Genomic DNA, 22,686 nt, shown 5'->3' with positions numbered 1-22,686 from the left:
TTACAATCGCTTCATTGTCTTAACTTAGTTTTGTTTTTGTAGAAAAGAACGACACGAAGGACGATTTTATAAAACTCCTTTCCCTGATCTTCCTGCAGAAAACAATTGTACTCTGCAGGGATTTTCGTCCTGGAACTGAAAGTTATTTATTATTTACGAAGCTAAAATAGGGGACAAAAGAAAATTATACAAGCTCCTTGTCCTTCCTGCAAATCAAAAGCTGGGTTACGACAGGGTTTTGATCGTGCGTTTATGTATCCCGGTACACCTTAGGAGGTACTTTTAGCACAGATGAATAAAACCATCTAATGGTAAGTTAATTGTTGCCATTTTTCTTCTTGTTCATGTTTCCCTGGCTCATCTAATCAATGTGAAGAATGGCAAGCTAAAGTTGCCCTTGTGCAGTCTACCTTCCTCCATGTTGGAGCAGAGAATGATTTTTGTTTTTAAAGAAACGTGTGGATTTTATTTTCTTTACCGTAAACTACAGAGCTTCATAAGCAGAATCAGGTTCATATGAGACGCAACAGGAAATTATAAGTAGGTTTTCTTTAAGTAGCCCTGAAAAATGTCTTAGGATTGTTTATGATGCTAATACATGGCCTAAATTTTACTCTCTCTCTCTCTCTCTCTCTCATAGTAGCCCTAACCCTAAAATATATATCGTACACTTGAAGGTCTTGGGTGGGGGAGGTTCTGAAGCCCTCTCCCCGTATCCGGCTCATTTTTTAATTACTTTGTCCGACTCTGGGCATAAACTAGACTTGATAACCCGTTCCCTGAGGCACAGCAGTCCTCGTACTAGCCACGCTCCTCCACATCACTGGGATACTTGTAGAGAAAGCATTCATGTCAGCTTTAACTTTCTTTAACATTTTTTTTTGCAGCGGTTGATTTTACTTATTACATCATTATTAGATGCTGGAGACGGACGACTTCACGTGGTGGCACTGATATAACGGGATGGCTCCACTGCCCTGTTATATCAACGTCCCTCAACTCCCTCTCTATCCGCAGAAGGAGGATAGTGGACTGCAGGACAGTTTCAGCCTGCAGTCCACAGGGTTCACGTTTTTGATGAAGCTGAAGTTAAACCACCATCACCACCACCACCACCCACAACAACAACAACTACTACTGCTACTACTACTACTACTACTACTACAACTACTACTACTACTACTACTACTACTACTAATAATAATAATAATAATTCAGCTTAATTATTCTTATGTACAACTTCTACATGTTCCATAACGCCATAGACTGCATAAGGAACATAAAATAATAATAGAGTTCTACAGTATATACGCAGGTACACTCCTGCTGCAGCTGATGATAACCTTTCAGGAAATATAGAGTTAAGAACTAGTATAACTGGGCAGTGGAACAGCTTGGCTATACTGGTACCACCAAATGAAGGCGTCCCTCTACAACACCCAGAATCAGGTAATTATTCAACACAACATCCCCCCATGAGTTTGGTTGTTAAGTTAGGCTCGGATGAGTAAGGCTAAGTATCTGCCAGGTTAGTACAGAAGCAGTACAGTAACTAACCCAGTTTAAAAGAACACTTTAACAGTCTTTTCTAGAAGTAATACAGAAACCTGTCAAGATTTCAAAGCCCACACTCACTTGTTTATTCGTTGAAATGTCTTTCTCCGAGATTTTATGTGGGTGATTCGATCGACTCTGACGCTTCGATCGCTAGTAACACCCAACCAGGGAGGCTTGCAACCCCCCCCCCCTCCGTCTCAGACCAGATTCCAAGGAAAATAGATTACTACTTACTGAATGAGATTATATATTTGTATCTCTCTATCTATCTGTCTATCTATCAATCTATATAAAGATGGACAGATAGATAAATAGATAGACAGACAGATAGAGAGATAGAGATATCTATTGATGTCTTCTGAAAGTGTGTTTGTTAAACCCAGAAAGTAACCTAAATGAACATTCTAGCAAGACTTAACCTCTAACCTAAGCTAACTTATGGGAGAGAGGACGCCTTCATGTGGTGGCATCGATATGACTGGGCAGTTCCACTGCCGGGTTATGCAAACGTCCCTCACCTCCCTGCCCATCCTACTAAAGGAGGATGGTGAGCTGCAGGACAGCAGGTTTCAGCCTGTAGTTCACCAGGTGCTCGTTCAAATCAGCCTGGGGTCGCAACCGTATACCTTACTGACATTAGCTAGAATTAATTAAAAAGACAGTTTTCGCTGCCAGAGGGTTAAGGACCCCAGTTTTATTAACTGTGCTTTTTATATTTTGTAAAAGTTGGTCATATGTTAATCAGAGAGAGCGAACTTTCCATTGTAGCAAAGAAAACTAGAGTTTTAAGTTGTTTTTTATGGTAAACTAAATTTGACTTGTGAATGGATATGCCTTTTGTTTTTCTGTTTTCAACGCTAAACATCATTATGAACACCATCAACCATCTTAGACAGTTCACAGCACAAAGGCCTTTCCCATCTCTTTTCCACCCTGCCCTATTGGCTACTATATTGTTTCATCCTGATTCCTGACAACCAGATCTCCGATTTTCATCACTACCGTACAACTTGTTCTCTGCCTTTACCTTTATTCTTTTTCTGGTGTGCCACTCAGTTACCTTGGCTGTCCATCTGTTACGTATAAGACGAAGGACGTGACCTGCTTACATCCGTTTGTTCATGTTCACTGTAGTAATTATAGTCAGTGTTCGAAATAGGTCAGTGTACTTGCGATGGGGTAGGGGGGGGAGGTCATCACCTTGAATAATGGCGGTCCTCCTGGCATGGGAATCGGGGAGGCGAGCGAAGTGTCTTATTGCTGGGTGCTGTATGCCCCCTCCGGGAAATATGTTTGATATTAAAACAGTACAGTGTTTGGCTATATGCAGAGGGCAGTGGATACCAGAACACTATTGAAAATCTCGGGATGCAGTATGCTTAATATGATAGACTAATGTTTAATAGTTTATTTTTAAGTCAATATTTATGAGGTGTGTCATTTTAAAGTCTTCTCTTATTCGTCAGCTCTTAGGAAGCATATTTCTGTATATTCCTGCATATGCTATAAAAAACCGTTAGTGAAATTTGTGTATTTCAGATGTTTTCATGCATCAAAGCCGCATCACAGATTGAAGCTAGGATGCCTAAAAGCCTCACATAACATCTTTGGGACAATAAAACGAACTTAGCAAACTGAGGTCACTTCACAGTGTGCTGAACATCATTAACAGGTAGCAAGTGAACGTCAGTGTGTCTTAACCTTCAAAATGCAAATAATAAAGGATGCATTCTTATTTGCATACTGAAAAATCATTTACATAAAATAAATATATGCCTTGGTAAAGGAATGAAAAACATCTTTGTTTTTTTTAAATAACAGAATAGAGCAAGGAAAAACAAATGAATAAAAACAAAATAATCCATATACCAGATTGCTGGTGTCCTCCATTCATAAAATATCTGTAACAGTTGAACTTCAACAGCTATAGGTTGAAGTTTGGGAGGAAACAACTCTGGGGAGCCGAGTTCCAGAGAGATGCAGTTCGGGGAATGAAAGAATTCTGATAGGCAGAAGTTCTGCAATACGGCTGAGTGACTTTCCAGTCATGAGCGCTACCAGATGCCCGTGTAGCACGAGGGAAGGCATAGAGAGGTGGCACAATGAACGCAACTTCGTCTGAGTATTTGCCATAAAAATGTGTAAAATAATGCAAGAGAGGCAAAATTCCTTCTTACTTGTAGGGGAGGTAGTTTGTTGATAAAAGCAGGGTTATTAATAATTCCAACAGCTTTGTTCTGAAATTTGCCTAGTTGTTTTAATGCAACCTCTCCACATCCATTCCACAAGGGTGAAAAATATTCTAGCTAATAGTGTACATGACTCTTATAAATTATAGCTAATTGCTCGTCAGTGAAGAAGTTACGGACTCTGTGCAAAAATCCAAGTTTCTTTGAGGTGGCTTTAGCAAGTGATCTGACACGAAAGGTCCAGATGAGGGCATTATTGAGGCGCTGAGAATTTTGGAGATGGAAATATTAGTAGCACTGAAGATAATATACGAATGTGGCAATATCTATTAGTAAACTGTATGTATTTGGTTTTACTAGCATTAAATGAGACAAGGTTGTTTTGGCCCCATTCATTGATCATAGATAAGTCTTGATTTATGGAGATGGCTGTACTGAGTTGAGAGTTAGAGATATTAGATTTTGTAAATGGGTGTCTGACTAGTCTGAGTTTGAATGAACTATGAAGTGTTGAGTCATCTGCCTATGAATGGATGGGATTGTGGGTGACAGATAAGAGATCATTAATATGAACCAGGAAACGGGTTGGTACCAGAACTGCTCGCTGCGGCATGCCGGCGTTAATTGAGTGGAAATTGGAATATACATAATCTACTTTTACTCTTATTTTTCTGTCACTGAGAAATGAGGAAAGCAGAGGAATAAAAGACGTTAGTCCATAGCAAGGGTGTTTGGACAGCAGGGAACGGTGCCATTCTCTGTCCTATTTGAGTGGGTCATTATTATTATTCACTGTGAGTCATTCAGCATAGTCTGCTTCCATGAGTTCTCTCTCTCTCTCTCTCTCTCTCTCTCTCTCTCTCTTTCTTTATCTGCGTATGATATCTAGCGCAGACCTTTCCATTGCCCTTGAAGCACTGCAAAGTTTATGTCCTAAAGATTTTGACAATTCTGTGAATCCGATCAACAAATTAGGACGGAAAGACCCTAGATTGTACACATGCATCTTATATATATATCTATATATATATATATATCTATCTATCTATATATATATATATATATATATATATATATATTGTTACATAGCCTATGATTTCATCATCCTTTGTATAATTCTAATGTACAGTATGCTGCATGTTTCATCACGATTCGCCACGTGGCTTCCATAGTGACCAGGCTTGCGTGTTCTACCTCACTCCCCCCTTCTCCCCCTTATAGTAGAGTAAGTCGTTCTTTCTGTTGTTCAGAGCAGGAGTGTCAACTCTTCGTCCTCTATGCCTTCATTTGCGCGTCCTTCTTACAAGTTGAATCAAGCTCTGCCGGCCCCCTATATAATGAGCTCAGTCTCTGCATTAGTTGCCACTTAGATCTACTCCTCATTCTGTTCACATCTCTGTCCTCCCCTGTACAGTATATTATTATTTTCGTGAGTGCTCAGGAAGTCTCCAGCCATCTAGCTGCTGTATAATTTGAGTATAAGTGTTGTTACCATTTTTCTTGTACTGTGTAGCATGGGGCGTTAATTCGTGGGCCTGGTAAAGTTTTTACTGTCAGCCAGTATTAGTAATATTTTGTATCTGTAATAATATTATATCTTGCTTTAACTGAGCATTATCCGGTTTTCTCATTTTATCAGGGCTGGCTTAGATAAATTTGCTCTTGGTGAATTCGTGTTAATAGAGGCTATTGCAGTTAACCATATATGTAACCTGTTTCGCCATTACATTATCCTTATGAGTCCTGAATGTTTAGTGTTAGTTGGAGCATTAAACTTTAACTTGTAATTTTACCTAAGTCTTTTGTTTTGAACCTGGAACTTTGCGGGACGGTAGTGATTTTAGTATTCTCACTTGAAGTGTTCATTATCTCTCTCTGTTCAGTAACAGAAATTTGGCGACCTCTTATCAGGATATTCAGGATATTATCATAAGGATATTGCTTGATATTTTGTGACTATGATTTATTCATGATGTCTACTATTACTACTCTTGATGAAGCCAAAGATTTTTTGTCAAATGTGCAAACAGTGTGTGATGTAGAAAACAGAACAAAAAATGAACTTAAGTTTGTTGCTCAACAATTGGGAATTGCTGTTCGCTCTCATCATTCTAAAGATCAAATTGTTGGCATGATTAATAAAAGCTTGTTTAATGTAACTCCTCCAGATGAGCAAACGCAGATTGAAATAGCTAAGTTACAGCTAGCCCTGCAGGAGGCTCGTGCTAAGGAGGCTGAGTTTCAAGCTCGTGCTAAAGAGGCTGAGTTTCAGGCACGTGCTAAGGAGGCTGAGTCTCAGGCTCGTATTCAGGAGGCACAGGCACAGGCTCAGGCACAAATTGAACTTGTTAGGATTCAGGCAGACCACGAGTATCGCATGAAACAAGGTGGAACTGGATCATCTAGCTCTGATGATTTTTATGTGGCTAAAAATGTTAAACTTGTCCCTCCTTTTAATGAATCTGATTTAACAAAGTATTTTCAGTTGTTTGAGAGGGTAGCTAAAGGTTTTAATTGGCCCAAAAAGTATTGGCCAGTACTCCTTCAGAGTGTTCTCACCGGTAAAGCTCAAGTAACTTATGCATCTTTGCCTCAGGATCAATCTGATAATTATGATGTAGTTAAGAGCTTGATTCTTAAGGCCTATTAGCTTGTTCCTGAAGCCTATAGAGTAAAATTTAGGAGAACTTATAATCAAGATAAGCAATCCTATGTTGAGTATGCAAAAATCAAAGAAGATCTGTTAGAGCAGTGGTTAAATTCTAAGAATGTAAATTCTGATTTTGATAAATTTAAGCAGATGATTTTGCTGGAGGACTTCAAAAGGTGTATTAATAAAAATGTAAGCCTATATCTTGAATGGAAAAGAATAGATAATTTTTCTGATGCTGCAGTTTTAGCTGATGAATATGTTCTTACTCACAAGAGATATTCTAAAGAAAAAAGGAAAGCCGAGAGTAAGTACGTTGCCTCTACTCAGAGTACAGGTAAGAGGAAAGAGAATAAAGATGTTTCTCAGGAAGTAAATACCAGCTCCACCTCTAGATTTCAGAAAAGTAAATGTACTTATTGTAGTAAGCTTGGTCATACCACGGAGAAATGTTTCAGGAGACAGCGTGATATGAACAAAAATCTATCTATCTATCTATTTACCTAGGCTGCTTCCCCCAAGGAAAGGGAGGCAGCCGAGACAGGACGACACATTCCCCATTTACTCATCCATTCAAACACATTCATTTGCATCTTAGCCCCAAAGGGGAGAAGGGACAGATCCTCACAGCACCACACCGCACAAGGGTCAACTGCGTAATGCAATCAGTGACATCCGCAGCAGGGCCTGACAGAAGAACTGGTTTACCCCTGCCACATCATAACAGACCCATCCCCTTACCCGCACCTGACCTGACTAGCTGATCAGACCAAATGCGGGAGAATATCCCCTCAGGGCTGCGTCATCACTTATTCATTCACAATTTCTCTCCATTTATTTCTGTCACGCACAGCCACTCTTCCATGCTCAACAGACATCCCTCTCGCATCCAGCGCTCTCTTCACACTGTCCATCCATCCTATTCGTGGTCTTCCTCTCAGCCTTACACCTCTCACATCAGATCTAGTTATCTTTTTCACCAATCGCTCATTATCCATTCTCTCCATATGCCCAAACCATCGCAACACCCTCTGCTCAATTCTACCAGCCATCTCCCGAACAACTTCAGTTCTCCTTCGCACTTCATCATTTTGCACCTGATCCATATGCGTCACTCCACACATACTCCTCAGACACCTCATCTCCATTACATTCAAACTTTTCCTCTCTGCTACACCCATATTCCATGTTTCAGCCCTATATAACGCAGTCGGTACCATAACACCCTCATACAGCCTTCTCTTTACATCCATTCTAAGCGAACGACATTTAAACACATTTTTCATTCCTCCCAGCACCTTTCCTACTTCATTTATTCTAAACATCACTTCTGCATCTATTCTTCCATCCACAGCAACATGTGACCCTAAATATTTAAAACAATCTACCTCCTCAAGCAACTCACCATTCAAAACTATATTCATCCCCCTACCATCTATCAACCTCGTACACTTCATCACTTTACTCTTATTCTCATTTACTTTTAATTTCCTCCTTTCACACACCCTTCCAAACTCCTCTACGAACTGTCTCAATCTCTTCTCTGAATCAGTCACCAGTGCAGTATCATCTGCAAACAGCAGCTGCTTCAGATTCCACTCTCCATCATCAACATTCACCAGACTCAGACCTCCACCTAAAACTCTTGCATTCACCTCCCTTACAACACCATCCATGTAAATATTAAACAACCAAGGCGACATCACACATCCCTGTCGCAGCCTCACTCTCATGGGAAACCAATCACTCACAGCATTTCCCACTCTTACACACGCTCTACTATTTACATAAAAACTTTTCACCCCGTTAATAACCTACCATCAAGTCCATACAATCTTAAAACAGTCCACAAAGCCTCCCTATCAGTTCTATCATACGCTTTCTCTAAATCCATAAATGGCCAAAACACATCCTTGCCTTTCGCTAAATACTTTTCACACACTTGTCTCACAGCAAACACCTGATCAGCGCATCCCCTCCCTCTCCTAAAGCCACACTGCTCATCACCATTCACTCCCTCTGTACCCTCTCTAACTCTCATAATTAACACTCTACCATACACCTTACCTACAACACTCAGCAGACTTATACCCCTAAAGCTAGTACATTCATACTTATCACCCTTGCCTTTATACAACGGGACCACACAAGCACTTGCCCAGTCAATTGGCACCATACCTTTCTCAAAGCACACATTCAACAATCTTACTAACCAGTCAACAATAGTCACTCCACCACCCTTCAGGCATTCCACAGCACACCCATCCATACCTGCAGCTTTCCCTGTTTTCATCTCCTTTACTGCCTTCTCCACTTCCTCCTTCGTGATCAAAGAATCATTCAACTCTCCCAACACATTTATTCCTTGCACCCTTCCATCCGCCACAATCTCAGCTACCCTTTCCTCCTCTACATTTAACAATCTTTCAAAATACTCTGCCCATCTCTTCCTTACTGCATCCATCTCAATTAACATCCTTCCATCCTCTGCTTTTACTCATTCTTCCTTCCCAGACTCTCCCTTTCGCACCCTTTTCACCTCCTTCCAAAACATTTTCTTATTCTGTTGAAAATTCTCTGTCAGCCGCCTACCCCACCTCGCATCTGCTGCGACTTTAGCACAGCCCTTCTCGCTCTATTCCTCTTTTCCTTATATCTTTCATATGACATCTCATCCTTCCTCTGCAGCCACACTTCATATGCACGTCTCTTCTCAGCCACAGCCATACTTACTTCCTCGCACCACCATTCACTTCCTCTTCTTACACCACCACCCACACGTCTCACACCACACACCTCTTCTGCATGCCCCACCACAGCACTCTTAAGCAACTGCCATTCCTCCTCCAAGCTGCCATTTTCCTGATCTTTCACTGCGTTCCACTCATCTCTCAATTTCTCCTGATACTCTATCTTTTTCTCTCTTTTATCCAACTCACTCACTTTCAAAACCTCCCTGCCACACCTAACCCTCCTAGCTCTCACCCATCTGTTATCTACTCTTAACTTTCACTCCACCAGGTAGTGGTCAGACATACCTCCACCCTCCCCTCTCAGAACTCTCACATCCAACAATCTTCCTATTACATTCCTAGACACAACCACATAGTCCATCAAAGCTCTATCAACAACCCTTCCACCCTCCTGTCTCACCCATGTATACTTATAAATATCTTTCTTCTCAAACAACGTATTCCCAATCACCATCTCTCGCTCAACACACATCGCTATCATTCGTTCCCCATTTTCATTTCTTCCAGGCACACCATGCATACCAACTACGCCTTCAACTGCTACATTTCCCACTCTAGTGTTCAGATCTCCCATCATTACCACATTCACATTCGCTCCAAAACTCTGCAGACACTCATCAACATCATTCCAGAAAGACTCCCTCTCTTGTTCATCCCTTTCACTACCAGGCCCATATGCACTCACAAACACCCACAACTCACGTTCAAATTTCGCTTTCACCCACATCAGTCTTGATGACACCTCCTTCCATTCAATCACACATTGCTGTACTTCCGGACTCACTAACAAGGCCACACCTTCCTTTGCCCTTCCTCTATCAACACCTGACAATCTTCCATTCACACTTCTAAACATAGACTCCCCCTTCCCTTTCATCTTCGCTTCAGTCAAAGCTAACACATCCAACTTTCTTCTCACAAACATTCTCCCAATCTCCTCCCTTTTAGCCTCAATCATACTACATCCACGCACATTCATAGACCCAATCTTCAGCGTACGGGGATAACTCCATCCCCCATCCCTTTCTCTGGCCTGTCTCTTTTGAGGAACTAAAAAACAGAGGAGGGGGTCCCTAGTCCCCTCACCCCGCCCATTTTACTCGCCTTTTACGACACGCAGGGAATACTGTGGCAGTATTCTTCCTAAGACAACCTGGCCACAGTTTAGTAGTACCACCCCATAGTGCGGCCAGGTTGTGTCCCCCCGGCCACACGGGGGTGAACAAAAAGGAGTCTTTAAATATTCAGTCAATTGGTCTAGTGTCCACCCTTGAGAGTTCCCAGAATTCTTTAACTGAGTTAACTGAACCTGCTTTGAGGGGTAAATTAAATTCTCATGATGAAGCTCCTCTTTTAAGCAGTAACGTGGGTGACACTCTCAAGAGTTCATGTGCTAATTTCCCATCTGATGGTTTTGTCAGTCCTCTGGACAGTAATGACAGGAAATCAGTTAAAATATATCGTGATACAGGTGCCTGCCAATCCCTTATGCTGACCAGTGTTCTAGGCTCTAATGTTAATTCCTCTGATGAAACTGTAATCTTACAAGCTGTAGGGAATAATTACTTCTCTGTTCCTCTGTGCAGAGTGAATTTAGAGTCTGGTTTTGTTAATGGTTCCGTTATGGTTGGGTTGGTTGAGACACTCCCAATGTCAGGAGTAACTTTCTTACTTGGAAATGATATTGGTGGAAGTCAAGTGTGTCCAGCTCCTCAGTTGTCTAGTGAACCAGTGACTGCGACCCAGGATTGTGATATCCCTGATGTGTTCTCTGCATGTGCTGTCACTAGGGCTAAGTCTAAAGTTACTGGTGACTTAGAGGATAATGATGATGATGATGTTATCCTAGCTGAAACTTTTCTTGCTAATATGGACCACTCACCAGATGAGGCTGTACCCCGTAGTGTTGATAATTTGTCTTGTCAAGAGTTGGTTGAGTTGCAGGTTGCTGACCCTGAATTGAAAGGCCTAGCTAACTCTGCTTGCAGTGAGGAAGAGTCAGCTGGTGCTTCTACTTGTTATTATATAAAGTCAGGAGTACTTATGAGAAAGTGGAGACCCCCAACAGCATCAGCCGACTGTGAATGGGAGGTTGTACATCAAGTTGTCATCCCTCGTGTTTGTAGACAGGATATCGTTAGAGTGGCTCATGATTCCAGTTTGGCAGGACACCTTGGAGTGAGGAAGCCTGTGGCACGCATTTTGAAACACTTCTACTGGCCAGGTATCTTCAGGGATGTTTCCTGGTATTGTAAGTCTTGTCACACCTGTCAAGTCGTGGGGAAGTGTAATCAGACCGAAAAGGTTGCACCTCTATTTCCCATTCCTCCTTTTGAGGCGCCATTCACCCGTGTGTTGGTAGATATTGTGGGCCCTCTTCCTAAGACTTCTTCAAGATTTTCTTATGTGTTGACCCTGATTGATATGGCTACTCGTTATCCTGAAGCCATTCCACTTAGAAATATCTCAGCAAAGAAAGTGGTTAAGGAAATGCTAGGGTTCTTCACCAAGTTTGGTCTGCCCAAGGACGTACAGTCAGACCGGGGAAGTAATTTCATGTCAAATGTTTTCAAGCAGTCTCTGAAAGAGTTGGGCATCACCCAGATCACGTCTTCAGCTTACCATCTCCAGACTCAAGGAGCGTTGGAGAGATATCATCAAACACTCAAATCGATGCTCAGGAAATACTGTTTGGAACATCAGAAAGACTGGGATAAAGGTCTTCCATTCGTTCTATTTGCCGCAAGAGAATCTCCAAATGAATCACTGGGCTTCTCACCCTTTGAACTACTGTTTGGCCATGAAGTAAGAGGACCCCTTAAGCTACTCAAGGAATGCTGGCTGTCGGAGGAAGATGAGATGACGTCAACCTGCTGGAGTATGTGATGAAGTTCAAAGAACAGCTGTCCACTGCTTTACAGCTGGTGAGAGAGAATTTAGGAGCTGCTCAGGGGAAGATGAAGACTTGGTATGAGAAGAAGTCCAGGTTACGCCACTTTCAGCCAGGAGATCAGGTTTTGATTCTGCTACCGGTGCATAGGCAACCTCTTCAAGCCAAGTTTAGTGGTCCTTATTTCGTGGAGAAGAAACTCAGTGATGTCAACTACGTCATCGCCACACCAGATCGTAGAAAGAACAAGCAACTTTGTCACATTAACATGTTAAAGTTATATCACAGGCGGGACGAAAATAACCCAGTTTGCACTGTAGCTGTTCCACCCGAGTCTGCAAGTGAAGTTCTCCCATGCAGTATGAGCCTGAGTGATAGTTTGGGGAAGAATCCTGATATCATGAATGATCTCCAGACTAAGCTTTCTCATCTAGCTCCCTGGGAAAGGCAGGAGTTTTCGGCATTACTGCAGGAGTACCCGCAAGTGTTCCATGCCACTCCAGGAAGAACCACAGTGTTGACGCATGATGTCGATGTTGGAGACGCAAAGCCAATTAAACTGTCTCCTTACCGTGTGAACCCAGTGAAAGTTCCTCTCATCCAGAAGGAGCTTCGCTACCTGTTGGACCACAAGATGGTTGAGCCCTGTCAGAGCGAGTGGAGTTCTCCTGTCACTCTAGTCCCTAAATCAGGTGGGTCACAGCGGCTTTGCATCGACTACAGACGTGTTAATCAGATAACCAAAACAGACACTTACCCTCTCCCTCGCATGGAAGATTGCATAGAGAAGATCGGAAAGGCTAGGTACATAAGTAAGTTTGATTTGTTAAAGGGATACTGGCAAGTACCTATGACTGAACGTGCTAGGGAGATCTCATGTTTTGTAACACTAGGAAAGACTTTTGCATGTTCTGTAATGCCATATGGTATGAAGAATGCACCAGCCACTTTTCAGAAGCTCATGAATGTTGTAACAGAGGGTTTGGCAGGGTGTGTTGTTTATATTGATGATGTATTAATCTTCAGTGACAACTGGAAAGATCACCTATGCCATGTCAGTAAATTTCTTAAGCGTTTGGTTCAGGCTAATCTTGTAGCTAATTTATCAAAGTGTGAGTTTGGTCAAGCTAAAGTTCAGTACCTTGGGTACGTAATTGGTGATGGACACGTTGCACCACCAGGAGCTAAGGTTCAGGTTATAAATGATCTTCCCAAACCTAAAAGTAGGAAAGAGCTACAAAGATTTTTGGGAATGGTAGGTTATTACAGGAGATTTGTTCTTAACTTTTCAATTCTTATATCACCACTTACAGACCTACTGAGAAAGGGAGTCAAATTTGTCTGGACCGATAACTGTGAATCCTCTTTCAACAAACTTAAAGCTATCCTATTAAGTCAGCCAGTGCTCGCTACTCCAAATTTTGCTAAGCCTTTTAAGATGGCTGTTGACGCAAGTGATACAGGAGCTGGGGCTGTTTTGCTGCAAGAGGATGATCAGGGTATTGAACACCCTGTATCTTATTACAGTAAGAAGTTCACTCCACCTCAAAAGAACTACTCAACTATTGAGAAAGAGCTTTTGTCCTTGATTTTGGGTTTACCGCATTTTTCATTTTATTTTGTTCTGGTTTTGACCCCATAGTCATTTATACCGATCATAACCCACTGAAATTCCTTAGTAAGTTTAAAGATAAAAATCAGAGATTGACAAGATGGAGTCTACTTCTTCAGGAGTATTCATTCGACATACAACATGTCAAGGGGAAAGAAAATGTTATTGCAGATTGCTTATCTAGACTTTAGACAGATTGTTTTAGAGTAATAAGAAATTTCCTTTGTAAATTTCTTTTTCTTTGTGGGGAGGTGTTACATAGCCTATGATTTCATCATCCTTTGTATAATTCTAATGTACAGTATGCTGCATGATTGATCACGATTCGTCACGTGGCTTCCATAGTGACCAGGCTTGCATGTTCTACCTCACTCCCCCCTTCTCCCCCTTATAGTAGAGCAAGTCGTTCTTTCTGTTGTTCAGAGCAGGAGTGTCAACTCTTCGTCCTCTATGCCTTCATTTGCGCGTCCTTCTTACAAGTTGAATCAAGCTCTGCCGGCCCCCTATATAATGAGCTCAGTCTCTGCATTACATAGTTGCCACTTAGATCTACTCCTCATTCTGTTCACATCTCTGTCCTCCCCTGTACAGTATATTATTATTTTCGTGAGTGCTCAGGAAGTCTCCAGCCATCTAGCTGCTGTATAATTTGAGTATAAGTGTTGTTACCATTTTTCTTGTACTGTGTAGCATGGGGCGTTAATTCGTGGGCCTGGGAAAGTTTTTACTGTCAGCCAGTATTAGTAATATTTTGTATCTATAATAATATTATACCTTGCTTTAACTGAGCATTATCCGGTTTTCTCATTTTATCAGGGCTGACTTAGATAAATTTACTCTTGCTAAATTCGTGTTAATAGAGGCTATTGCAGTTAACCATATATGTAACCTGTTTTGCCATTACATTATCCTTATGAGTCCTGAATGTTTAGTTGTTAGTTTGAGCATTAAACTTTAACTTGTAATTTTACCTAAGTCTTTTGTTTTGAACCTGGAACTTTGCGGGACAGTAGTGATTTTAGTATTCTCACTTGAAGTGTTCATTATCTCGCTTTGTTCCGTAACAATATATATATATATATATATATATATATATATATATATATATATATATATATATATATACAGAGAGAGAGAGAGAGAGGCTAATTTTAATCTAGGATGCTAAATCCATCTATCTCATTCAAATTCTTCGTTGGATTTTTGTCAGAAAAATATTTCCTTAATGAAATCCCGTAATAATAAACTAATATATAGAAGAACAGTAAAATACCCTTTGATGTTGACTTGTTACTGACTTCTTTGGGACGATGTGTATTTATGAAATTTGCAAAGAAGTTTAAGCATTTACTCTCCCTGTAATTCTATACCAGTGCTTCATAGGAGACCTCATGGGAAGTATTATATATTGCAGGTGGCATAGAAGGCTTCTTGGCACCACTCCTTTATCGATTTATCCGGCACATTACACCTGCTAAAACCAAATTAACAAATCAAACCAGGATATCCTCGGACTGACCTGTACGGTGAAGACTGGTCGGACACATTGATCCCATATAAAAGACGAGGGAAGAAGAAAAGAAGAAAATTACACACTAACATACTCTTTTATATTTATATCGTTTTGATTTCAATGTAGTTTGCTCTACTAACACAGAAGTAAATATTGAGGTGTAATGTATGGAATATATCCCTAATGGCTTACTCTGATGGTCTCGTGGGCTGGGACCTGCATCACCTTCTTAACCTCTTGAATGTGATGACGTATTTTTTGGTAACTTCAGACGATTTTATTCAGAAACGCAGAGACTTTTCGAATGTGAGGTTAAATATAGCCTTCACTGACCCCTTCCTTGTTGCACGTCCTTTCTAAGTTGAATAAAAATATCGTTAGAAGTATTAACAGAATCCAAATGATCTGTTTCGAATTCTAAGATATACCTAATGAATGTTTTGCCTTATTTGTCTCAATGTCAACCAATAATGAGTATATTAACAACAGGTAATAACATCGTATCGTAAAGCAGCCTCATCTGTGTGGGGCTGGAACCCACCTCGCCGGAAGTTAGTGTTCAGTTTTACTTTCCCAGAATGCTTCATTTTCACACATTGTTTGCTGACCTGTTTTTTTTTTTTTTTGAGCACCCAGTTAGTCCTCTAGCTACCTCATTCACTTACTCCATCTCTGGGTTGGCAGACTTTTGTTACAGTAGCTTGTCTGTTATCTATTCTTCAAAATGCTGTTTATTACTCCCTTCACCCCAAATACTATTTTTCAATTTATTCTTGCTATTTTCAGACGTTTTCAGTCTGCAATTTAATGTAACTGGAGTTGATCAAGGTAAAATCTATCCCCATCAGTTCGAAACGTCTCACCGTAAGCCAAGTAAAATGTCAGTAACAAGAATAAAGTGGAAAAATACTTCGTAAGACGGAAGGTGAGAATATCTATTTTTACTTTTTCACTGTGGTAGTTATTGTCAGTACTTGTTCCCTTAACCAAGAAGGTCACTTGTTATCAATCAATGTGATCGTTTAGTTTCGTTTATAAAGGCTTCAACATGCTTGTACACAGCGGCTTGGGCATCGAATGACGGCTGTTCATGCTGTTCGATATATACTGGCTGCTCCAGTCTATATTCAGATAAATTTTCACCAACTACGACTTTGAGACAGAACGTTATTCTCCCCACTCTTCTCTTATCCCTGGTCAGTTTGCCTACCAGGGCCTCTGTCAAATGATCGTAACAGCGAGTCCACATAATGATTTATTCTAAAACAAAATAAATATACGACAGAACTTTCCCACAGTGGTACGTACAAGGTTAGTCTTCAAGGTTACTTCAAGTTCAGTTAAGTAAATTTTTTGTAATTGCTTGTTGCCGTTGCTGGTGGTGGTGGCGGTGGTGGTGATGTGAAGGTGGCGTTCGCTGTGTGGTAGTAGTGTTGGCTGGATGTTAATGAAGCTGTGTGTTGGCAGTAGTGGTGATGTTGAATGTTGAGAATGGCGATGTAGTAGTAGTAGTAGTAGTAGTAGTAGTAGTAGCCGCCCGAGGTTTATCTGGAATGTGAACTCAGTTGACTGTGGGCTAATTTGGCCCTATCCTGCAATCAATCATCCTCCAATTAAAGAGATTTGAGGGACGTTTACAAAACTAGTCAGCAAAGCCACCTGGTCATATTTGGTGCCACCACTTGAAACCGTCACTCTCCAGCATAGTCCATTGGCTGATAGGGCAGTGTTGCCATATTTGAACAGTCAAAGTACCGGACACCTTCGCTGAAAGCCATGCCCCCCCACACACACACACAAACTTTGGGCTTTTGGCATCATGAAACCCTTATATATATATATATATATATATATATATATATATATATATATATATATATATATATATATATATATATATATATATATCCTGACATTTACGATGAGAGTGACCAGCCTGACTCATCCCTGAGTGGCAGTACGTGAGCAATAAATCCCAACCATTCCTTGGATATAAATCTACACAGGCTCAATCCGATTAGAGCGCCTTCTTTAATCTTTTTACAAAATACTGGAAAACAGGCAAAGTACAGAATTGGCAAAGTTATGACTGTAAAATGCAACAATGCCTAAGATGCGGAATAAGATCAGTGAATTGAGTGGACTTGAATTATTTATTGTAAAAGGTACAGAGTGCCAGTACAACAAAAGGCGGTGAGTTTTAAGAATAACAAATGCTACAGTGTAAAAATGAAAACTAAGCCAATAATTGTGTGCAACTATCATTTTTTTATGGCTATACCAGCACTAAAGATGGAAAAAAAAGAAAAAAGCTCGTGGCTGAACAAGAGGAAAAGGCAGGACATTTTAGCTAGCTGCTAGCACTAAACCAGCCAAGCTGGCAATGCTTACCAGCTGACGAAAACAACGAAAGTCTCTCTCTCTCTCTCTCTCTCTCTCTCTCTCTCTCTCTCTCTCTCTCTCCATTACAGAGTTTAACAGTATATTAAATTTTTCGAGAAAAAGTGATGGAAGCTGAAATTCCGGACTTTGGGAGAATTCTTAAAATTCCTCCCGGACGACGATTTTGACACCTAAATGCCGGACATGTCCGAGAAAATCCGGACGTATGGCAACCCTATGGGAAGGTTTTCGCGTGCATAAAATGTGTCCGAATTTTCTGTTGCAATTCACAAACTAGAACAGTTTAGGTAGCATAAAAGTTAGGGTAGCCACTCTGAATCATGGCAATAAAGAATAAAGACCTTTTCTACTTGCACTCACAGATCACGAAGCAGATCATGATCTGGCTCGGATTTCAATCTGGATTTCCCCTCTCTGGTTCGTGATAAAAGAAAAAGGTGATCCGTTTAGGATCATAACGACAATGGCTAGTCGTGAGGTGATAGTTTTCCCCACCTCTGCATGGCCCTACTCTCCACAGATGAAGATGATGATGAAGCTTTAAGCATTATTGCAAATATTAGTTCACTGCTAACTTTAATGGCAGATATGATGAGGTAAGTAACGCATCTGTGCATATGCCAATGCAAGTGTACTAGCGCGGTTTGTTTTCCATTGCAAAAACATGATTTATATTAATCAGTTGGTTAATTTTCACAAGTGAGCCCATACCGATTTTTCCCATTTTGATCCATTTTTCCGTTATTAGACAATTTTAAGACACCTTTCTTCAATGGTATTTTTGTCACATATTATTTTAATTATACTCTATAAATTAACCCAGCCTAACCAAACCTTCAGGAGTAAAATACAAATTATTTGCGACAAAAATGCCATACAAGAAAAGCGTCTTAAAACTAAAATACCGAAAAAAATGATAAAAATGGGAAACAATCTGTGTGGGCCCATTGTAAAATAATACCAATAGTAGTATGTGCATTCACCACATTTTTATACTGAACATAAGGATAGATTTCAGACATGAACCCTGCGTAGTCCAGTGTCCATAAAAGTTATTCTAAACCACACACAAAAAAAAAAATACAGCTAGGTAGCTAAATATTTGTATTACGGTAATGGTAAGCTTTATTTGAAGCAGTAGAAACGCCTTACCAATCATTTGTTTCTCTCCTTGATAGACTGTTATATTTTTCTGATTATTTCTGGGGTGGTGAATAAACATCTCATGCAAAATCTGATTTCCCATTGCTTTTAGCTATATTCCGCTGTGACAACTTGTTTGATTTGTCAGGATAAAGGCGGAAGGACTGTCCTGATCTAGCTAAATGTTCAACAAAAACCTAATCTAACCTAGATTAACTGACCTAATAATTTAGTCTAACCCAAACCTAAGTCAACCTAACCTAACCTAACCTTGCATCCAGTTGGGAAACGAAAAACACCCTTGTGTACGTTGAGTGAGACAATTGTAGGTAGGGTACGCTTTAATGAATGACATGGTATAAACAGTGGAAAATTTTGTAGCAGAAAAAGGTTATTTACTACCCTGATAATGGTCTGGGAAAATGCAGAAAACAATCTGGAGTAAGAACTGAACTGGAAAGTTATATATATATATATATATATATATACACACACACTGGAGAGAGAGAGAGAGAGAGAGAGAGAGAGAGAGAGAGAGAGAGAGAGAGAGAGAATGGGGGGGATATGATGATAAAGCTGATTTTGGCCTTATCTGATTAATTTCATAGTCTTGTAGAAGAGTGCCACCATTTATCATATGTTTTCTTCCTTTGTACTCCATTTTTAGGACACTTTTTTTTTTTTTCCCACATTTCATGGAAAACACGATCCGTCATTTTCCACGTATCTGGACTCCATGGATGACCTAATGTTCTTCCTACAACTTGGGCTTTCTAGACCGGCTTTCAACCATTTGCTTAGACTCCTTCAAGCCATTGAACAAGTTACAGCTTACAAGAGAGGAAAAGAGACAGTTTCATTGTCAGAGCGACTACAGGTGACACTTTGGTACTTGGCCAATATACAACCTTTCGGGAGACATCCAATCGATTCAAACTTTCACTGTGTCACCCACAAATTGTTTTACTTTACAATACATCAGGTTATTGAACTAGCTGAGAGCATTATTCAGTGGCCAACAGACACTGAGGAAACTGCAAATGATTTCCAACAAATTGGTGGTTTCCCGGGTGTTATTGGAGCTATAGAGGCTACCCATATCAAGATTTGTCCCCCAAGGACCCGGCACAATGAATACCTGTGCGAGATGGTCAAAAGAAATTTACTAACATTTCAACTGGTTTTGCGGGAAGTATTCATGATCACAGATGTTTGTCTCTCTCAGTTTTAGGACAGGCTATATCTTCTGCTCCAAATGATTATTTCCCTAATCATGATGTCCATCTTTTAGGAGATTCGGCTTTCACATTACAGACTGGATTAATGGTGCCTTTTAAAGATTTTGGTACATTAAGTAATGGCCTGTTGACATACAAGCACACGCATTCCAAAACCAGATGCCGTGTGGAGAATTCATTTGCCTTTAAAAAAAAAATTGATTCAAGTGCTTAATGAATCTGGAGGTTGATCTAGTTAATTGTATGCCCATCATAGTAACTTGTTGCACATTGCACAACATTGCACTGTCACATCATGACTATCTACAAGAATCACTTGCCTTTCAATCTCTGGACAACAGCTGCTCTGCCTTTGTTGTGCCTGAGGTACAACTGTACAAAAAAGTATCGTTACTCAGGGGTCCGACAGATACGTAACAAACATTACAATGACTGCTGTTTCCGAAGGGTTGTTACATTCATAACGACGCATTTATTACCTCACACACAGGAAATGCCTCATGTGTCCCATGCATAACCAACATTGTTGGATATGCAGGGGTACCAATAGTTTCCAAGCCCCGTGCCAGTTTTTCCTAAACCATCGTCGTTTGTCATTTTGTTTACCGCAACGTCATAACGATACTTTTTTGTACAGTTGTACCTGTAAACCCAGATGCAATCGCAAAGCAGCAAGCCATCTGCTCTGTGTTCTAAACTTGTGTTCAGGTAAATATACCGGTACAATGTTTGGTTTATCTAGTAGGCTACTGATGAAAGAGAAAACAAATCTGCAAAGTTGATTCGGCCACACACTTATCTGCTCACTGTTCAACCCCTCAGATCCTTTGTCCATCCCATAGGCATAGGTTGTATTTTGACGTATAATACTGAAGTATAACTTAACTGATTTGTTTTTCCAATTATATAAAAGAATTGTTTGTTCATTTTGTCTTAAAAGCTCCAAACTTTTGCACCTCATATCCAATGTTAATATATTGAGGTATTTCAGTGACGTTATGGATGAGGTACAAAGGTCAGTATCCGGCTTTAAAGTGTCCTGGACTAATAGTATTCGTATCTTCAGCCACAACACTGAAGGGGGGCAAAACTTTATTTGGCACTTTTATGCCTAGCCTACATATGATTATGACTTCATGAACTGAAGCAGAACTTTTATTGATGGGCATCCTCTTTTCTATAAAAGGTACAATCCTGATTATATATATATATATATATATATATATATATATATATATATATATATATATATATATATATATATATATATATATATATATAGCTAATTGTAATGCATTGGCCATTACAGTATCATTTTCATGTGAACAAGTGAATTTTCCTTAATTTTGCATTCAACATCACAGGCGTTAATAATAAATTATAATTAACAAACAGAATAACTTCTTTTTGATTGTAACCAAGTGTGAAATAGACACTTTTATAATTTCTACACATACCTAAAGCTAGTGTACTTATCCAAAATGAATAATAATATGCAGCTACTAAATGCAAATAAGATTGATAGATTCTGTATATATACATACAGATAATATAAGCTAGTGCACTTATGTAAAGTGAATAATAAGATGTAGCTACTAAATGCAAATACATTATGTAAAATAATAAGATTGGTAGATACTGTATACATACATACACATAAATATAAGCTAGTGTACTTATCCACGGCACATTATAATATGTAGCTACTAAATGCAAAGTATGTAAAATAATATGACTGATAGATACTGTATACATACATACACATCAATATTCCTGAGACTGATGAGTAACATCTGTTGAATACTGTACACAAAGCTAAAACTCAGTACTTTGGCTTATGTCATAACTATAGGAACACAAAGCAAATTCAGTTATCAAGTGTCCTTCATAACATTAAGTAGCTATACTTGATGGTAGGATACTAAAAGGGGTGAAAAGTTTTTATGTTAACAGTAGAGCGTGTGTAAGAGTGGGAAATGCTGTGGGTGATTGGTTTCCCGTGAGAGTGGGGCTGCGACGGGGATGTGTGATGTCGCCTTGGTTGTTTAATATTTACATGGATGGTGTTGTAAGGTAGGTGAATGTAAGAGTTTTAGGTGGAGGTCTGAGTCTGGTGAATGTTGATGGTGGAGAGTGGAATCTGAAGCAGCTGCTGTTTGCAGATGAAACTGCACTGGTGGCTGATTCAGAGGAGAGATTGAGACAGTTGGTAGAGGAGTTTGGAAGGGTGTGTGAAAGGAGGAAATTGAAAGTAAATGAGAATAAGAGTAAAGTGATGAAGTGTACGAGGTTAGTAGATGGTAGGAAGATGAATATAGTTTTGAATGGCGAGTTGCTTGAGGAGGTAGAGTGTTCTAAATATCTAGGGTCACATGTTGCTGTGGATGGAAGAATAGATGCAGAAGTGAAGTTTAGAATAAATGAAGTAGGAAAGGTGCTAGGAGGAATGAAAAAAGTGTTTAGATGTCGTTCACTTAGAATGGATGTAAAGAGAAGGCTGTATGAGGGTTTTGTGGTACCGACTGCGTTATATGGGGCTGAAACATGGTATATAGGTGTAGCAGAGGAAAAGTTTGAATGTAATGGAGATGAGGTGTCTGAGGAGTATGTGTGGAGTGACAAGTATGAATCGAGTGCGAAATGATGAAGTGCGAAGGAGAACTGGAGTTGTTCGGGAGATGGCTGGTAGAGCTGAGCAGAGGGTGTTGCGATGGTTTGGGCATATAGAGAGAATGGAT

The sequence above is a fragment of the Coenobita brevimanus genome, chromosome 44 (genome assembly GCF_032717465.1).
Source record: "Coenobita brevimanus isolate Jiangsu-jjx chromosome 44, ASM3271746v2, whole genome shotgun sequence".
NCBI lineage: Eukaryota > Metazoa > Arthropoda > Malacostraca > Decapoda > Coenobitidae > Coenobita > Coenobita brevimanus.
The sequence above is the reverse complement of the archived record's forward strand: the minus strand, read 5'-3'. Positions refer to the sequence as shown.